This window comes from Anastrepha ludens, chromosome X (assembly GCF_028408465.1).
Source record: "Anastrepha ludens isolate Willacy chromosome X, idAnaLude1.1, whole genome shotgun sequence".
NCBI classification, from domain to species: Eukaryota; Metazoa; Arthropoda; class Insecta; order Diptera; family Tephritidae; genus Anastrepha; species Anastrepha ludens.
In genome coordinates this window covers 29,527,518-29,533,296 of record NC_071503.1, presented here as the reverse complement: position 1 = coordinate 29,533,296, position 5,779 = coordinate 29,527,518, and the positions used below count along the sequence as shown (strand labels likewise).

Here is a 5,779-nt window from a genome sequence, read left to right as displayed (position 1 = left end):
CGTCGGCGAAAATAACGTCATTCCAAAATGTTTGGACTTTATTAACATGGTAATGTTAATCTTTACCACCTTTACCACCCATAATCTTCTGTTACGCTCATTAACAAACGGTTTGTTTCGAGCTGTACGACCATGGAAATCAGCTTTGCGCAGAATTCTTCTTATTGTTTCAGGATTACATTTACAATTTCAGCAATTTCTTTCTGCGACTTTCCATTTTTGTAATGCTTAATCACTAATTCGCGCCTTTCAATCGACGTACGACGACCCATCACGGTATTTTTAAATTAAGCTGGACAACCGACTACTTTCAATGTGTAAACTAAATAAGGATATAATCTAATATACTATGCAAAACAAATTTCCTATAATTGCTAACCGGTTTACTGGCGCCGATAACGGTAAAAGTGAACACACGAAATAAGCTGTGACGTCAATTTACCTAGTATTCTGTTTTTGTTGTAAATATCTACTAAAGCCGAAAAAATTTGAATGCATTTATACATGTTTGTAATTAGAAATAATTTATCTTTGATTGTGCATTTAAATTTTTTTTAAAGTAAATCAAATAAAAATAATTTTACAAATCTTTAGTTTAACATACAGCCACACGAAATAAGCTGTGAGCCACTGTATATTCGAACTTCGATGTGGCAATATGTTGGTACTCATGTCTCTCACTCATGCCGACGAGTTCGTACCGAAACTGCTCAATTTCGACAAAAGCCGCATCGCATGAACATTGCTAATGAGATGTTGGACTCTGTCCGCGAAGACCCAAGAACGAAAAACGCGCGCCAAGTTCGGTCGAATGTAAAGGTTTTGCTTACCGTTTTCTTCGATTGCAGGGGCGTTGTGCATCATGAGCTCTTGCCACAGATTAAAACGGTCAATAGGGAATATTACCTGCAAGTTATGCGCAATTTGCGCGAAGCAATCCGCCAGAAATGCCCGGATTTGTGGAAGGACACAAATTGGCTCTTGCACCACGCTAATGCCCCTGCTCACACATCATTGCTTGTGCGCGACTTTTTGGCAAACAATAACACACTAATCATCCACCGTATGCCCAGATCCGATTTTTGATTTTTTTTTGCTCCCAAAACTGAAGAGGCCCATGAAAGGTCGACGCTACGCTACGATTGACGAGATAAAGACGGCATCGAAGGAGAAGCTGAACAAGATAAAAAGAAAAATGATTTTTTGAAGTGCTTCGAAGATTGAAAAAAACGTTGGCACAAGTGCATAATATCTCATGGGGATTACTTTGAAGGGGGCAAAATAGATATTAATGCATAAATAAAGAATTTTTGAAAAAAACACAAGATTTACGATACTTTTTGAGCACACCTCGTATATAGATAAGACGTTATTGCATCGTATTTATTTATTTATGCATTTCTATTTGTAAGTTCTCGTCCGCCACCACTGTCTCACTCGCGCTCCTTACGATGCATATTACAACCTTCACTGGCAATCAGTGAGGAACTACCGTACATATTTGTTTCTTGCCCAGCAGCTGTATCAAAATCAAATTGATTAAGTTTCCATTTGCATATAAGTGTTAGATATTTCGAGCTCGACTCCGCATACCCGAATATGCAAACCTTGGAATTCTAATGTGCTGTCCTTGAGGTAAATGTCTACTATATCGATAAGACGAAATTGCATAGTATTTATTTATTTATTCATTTCTATACTCGTATATAAGATCTCGTCCGCCACCACTGTCTCACTCCCAACAACCTTCACTGGTAATCAATGGGGAACTACCGTGCAGTTTTGTTTCATGCTGCGCTGCTGCCAAAAGCACGCCGGTTCATAAAATCAGCTATCTGATAGTCAAATACAATTGAGTTATAAGAGCTTAAAATGCCTCAGAAAGAGGGTCGCATTTCTGGGTGTGAGGGACGAGTGAGGTTGTTTGCGTTGGTCTTACGGTAGCAATAGATATAAATGAAGAGGTAAATAATATTTGAAAAAAAACACTTCGTATATAAGGCAATAATAATGCAAATATGAATGCATGGTATAAAAGTTTTGGGAACTGCGTCAAAATGCAACCTGCAGATTTTACCATGAACCCAGTCTAAAGTCCATCGGACAATAGCTAATGCTCTATGGTATACACCACACGAAAAAATTATAGGAACAACTAAATTTCATATATTTTTACTATCAGATTAGGGCTAGAAATTTATGTTTTTAATACTTAAAGTTTTAATGATAAATATTTTAAAAATATCCGGACATAAGCACGCATTTCATGGAACTTTAATTTATTATTAAAGTAAAATGTAGAGAACGAAAAAAAGTATAAGACCAATTTAAAAGAGACAAATATAATGCTTGGGGTTAGTTTATAATTTTGAGCTAAGTAATTTGCGTTGGATCCTCCCTTGGTTATAACCTATTTAAGTCGTCGTATAATTAAGTTGTTTATAATATTTTGATAAATTTCTGACCATCCGACAATAATCGCGCATCTAAGAGTTAGTGCTATCAAATTATCTTGCATTTTTGAAAATCGGTTGAGAAAGCGTTGACCATACATTTTCGATTGGGTTATGGTCATGGCTGCAGTGAGGTCATTCTAAAATTGCTGCCAAAAACTCTTTTGTTGCTTTGGAAGCATGAATGTCTGTATTGTCATGCTAGAAAATCCACCTTCTCTTTGAAATTATCATCAAAAAAAGTAATTGTATTCATATAGAAGTTCTATTTCACTATTCATTTTTCTGGATATGTAACACATAGGCGTTTTACTTTTGACACTAATGGCTACCACTAAATTACGAGCCATTCTGTTCTCGTTTGTCTTTCATTTATCAAGTTCAAGCTCTTATGGTCTTTATTTTAAAAAGGTAACTATAAACATATAATGAGTACTTATAACTAATAGAACGTACGAGTATAACATTGATTTGTTGTCACTCGAAATAATTCAAAATAATTATGTGGTGTCACCAGCAGAGCCGGAAATCAAACGCAAACAATATGTTTTAAGCGAAAAATAGGCAATTCAAATATCAAATTGGATTGCCTTTGCAGTACTCACCATGTTAGCTGCTTTTTCAATACTCCTTCTCAACCCGAATATTCATAAGGTAATGTATAAGTATACACTCAAATCACGTTTAGTTAAATGGCAATGTATCTCTTTAGCAAATTTTTAGTTAGAACATCTGCAACCAGAAGATTTGTAGGATCATATTCTAGCTTAACATTCTCATTTCTTACTGCTTCACCACCCTAGTCAGCATCTACGTGTCCGAACACTAGCTCGTGATTTGGTTGGTAATGAAGCTTATGATCGATCGTTTTATATAGATAGCGCAGAATATGGTTCGCGCCCATGATTCAATTATAGAAGGTTAGGTAAGTAAACAGCTTTCTCGCTCCCTCTTGACATATCGGCTCCCTTATTTGAAAACGTGTTGCTTCTTTACAAAAAAAAGTACCTATTTCACAAAAAAATTTTTGAATTGTAGTGAAAACTAAACTTTTGGTGCAAATTATTTGGTCGGCAACACCGTTTCCACTTTGACGCTTTGCTTTGTTATTATTCGTTGAAAATCTTTTATCTGTTTGTAAACATTCAAGTAAGTATAATAATAAAAGCTAATTATTTTGTAAATTAATGTCGTTTTTCACTATTTAGGTCGATTATGTCTTACATATGGTGATAGTCGATTATTTGGAGTCGGCTTTCTGCTGCAGAAAACCCCCGGTTTGTGAATTTTCATACACGTAAGTCCAGATCAGACATTTGTAAAAATTCTTATTAAACTTTTTCATTCATAGGTTTTTATAGCAGCGTTTTTGCAAATATAATAGAGACCACCTTACATACAATACATAAACTACAGTTAGTAAGTTCTTTTAGAATATTTGCTAATAAATTGTAATAAATAAAAAGTTTTTATTTGTAGGACTTCACAGACGAGCAATTGCTGCGGAAGGTGTGTGTTGAAGAGCTAGGTGGCCCAACTATTGTGGTTTTTAGAAACGAAAGCACGTATGCACGTATTTCTACCATTGTCTCATGTGGTGCTACGGACAATTTCATAGGAGACATGGAGCGTGTTGTGTATGATGGTGCAAATACCTGTTTAACATGTGACGGTCATTATGTGCCTAGTACTGCTACCTCTGAAATCAATTTGACTTCCGAACTGGCTGTCCACGTCGATACCTTACCCCATCTAGATCAATATGCTGTACGTAGATGTATGCGCAACACCTACACGAGCAAGTCCTCGCGCTTTAAGTCTACAATTACAGATAAGTTGTAATGATATATTTGTGAGTTATTTTTAAGTTTTTGGTTTACAGGTTTTTGATTTCTGCCTGAAGTAAGTGCAGTGTTCCAACACCTATACGAGCAAGTGCACCCACATTCCTCATATTTCCTCTCCGATTCATTACTGAGACACGTGGTATTGATATACGTAAATTTACAAACCATCAGAATTACTAAAAGTGGATTATATTACCAACATCTAAAATTTTTCGATGTATTGGTTTTAGTCTATATTAATACATTTTCCTATTAATATTAGGGACGCAAAGTATATTAAAGTACACAAATTTTAAACTATAAACTAGTAAATTTGTAATTTTTATTGCAAACTATTTTAACTTCTAATTTCAATTTTTTTCTTATATTTAGAAATGATCGACTGAAACTATTTTAACTTCTAATTTCAATTTTTTTCTTATGTTTAGAAATGATCGACTGAACTTCTGCTTTCGCAATGTCTTTACGGTAACATAAATATATACATATATATATATATATATACATATATAATCATGCAATAGATTTGAGTATATTTTGTGCAAGAGAACAAAAAATAGTCATAATAAAGGAATTTAATATGTTTAATTTACTACAATAGTACAAGTCTTTTAATACACCAAAGGTCAAAATATACTTAATCGACAGGAATGAGATGAAACAGAAAGTTTAATTTTTTTTCTTATTTCGTGCATAACAATACATGTAGGTACATGTAGTATGTTACCGTAAAGACATTGCGAAAGCAGAAGTTCAGTCGATCATTTCTAAATATAAGAAAAAATTGAAATTAGAAGAGTTAAAATAGTTTGCAATATATATATATATATATATATTGTATATATATAACATATATATATATATATGTAATTGGCGCGTACACCCTTTTTGGGTGTTTGGCCGAGCTCTTCCTCCTATTTGTGGTGTGCGTCTTGATGTTATTCCACAAATGGAGGGACCTACAGTTTCAAGCCGACTCCGAACGGCAGAAAAAAAAAACACATACATAAGTAACATCCCATAGTTCTGCGTGCTCTTGTGTTAGATAAACATCGAAAATATTCTAAATAAATATTACATTTGTTTAAAGAAAAAACTATAATTTTTCTGTCGTTTTGTTTTAATGTAGATTAAATAACCAATATACTTGTTTTTCTCTTAGTACATGACTAATTAGTTACTTTACGTACTTTTATACTACCTTTAGGCAAGAAGGGGAAGACATTTTTCCCTTTTTCCCATCCTTCGTAAATGCAGCCCTAAAATAAGGGAGTGTCAAAGCGCCCTTGTCACTACTTACCTAACCTTCTATAATTGAATCATGGTTCGCGCCGTTGAAATGATCCACGTTGGGATTGCTGTTGCATTGTGCCAGCTTGCTTACCGAGTGCTTAACATCGAGTCGCGTCGTAATCGCCAACTATACGAGCTTACCAATTAGTGATTGATAAGAAGTTTGATCAACCTTTTTGATGCTGT

At 34.5% G+C, this 5,779-nt stretch overlaps 1 long non-coding RNA gene across 2 annotated transcripts; it reads left to right on the top strand.

Annotated features, from left to right (window-relative positions):
* The first annotated feature begins 3,498 nt into the window (after window positions 1–3,498).
* LOC128869219 (uncharacterized) lies at window positions 3,499–5,375 on the top strand. 2 transcript variants are annotated; one of them, XR_008455238.1, is made up of 5 exons: window positions 3,499–3,602; window positions 3,662–3,750; window positions 3,805–3,872; window positions 3,933–4,288; window positions 4,336–5,375. It is a non-coding gene; the product is annotated as an uncharacterized LOC128869219 (long non-coding RNA). The 2 variants fall into 2 exon arrangements; XR_008455237.1 differs by having other exon boundaries at window positions 3,933–5,374.
* The last annotated feature ends 404 nt before the right edge of the window (window positions 5,376–5,779 follow it).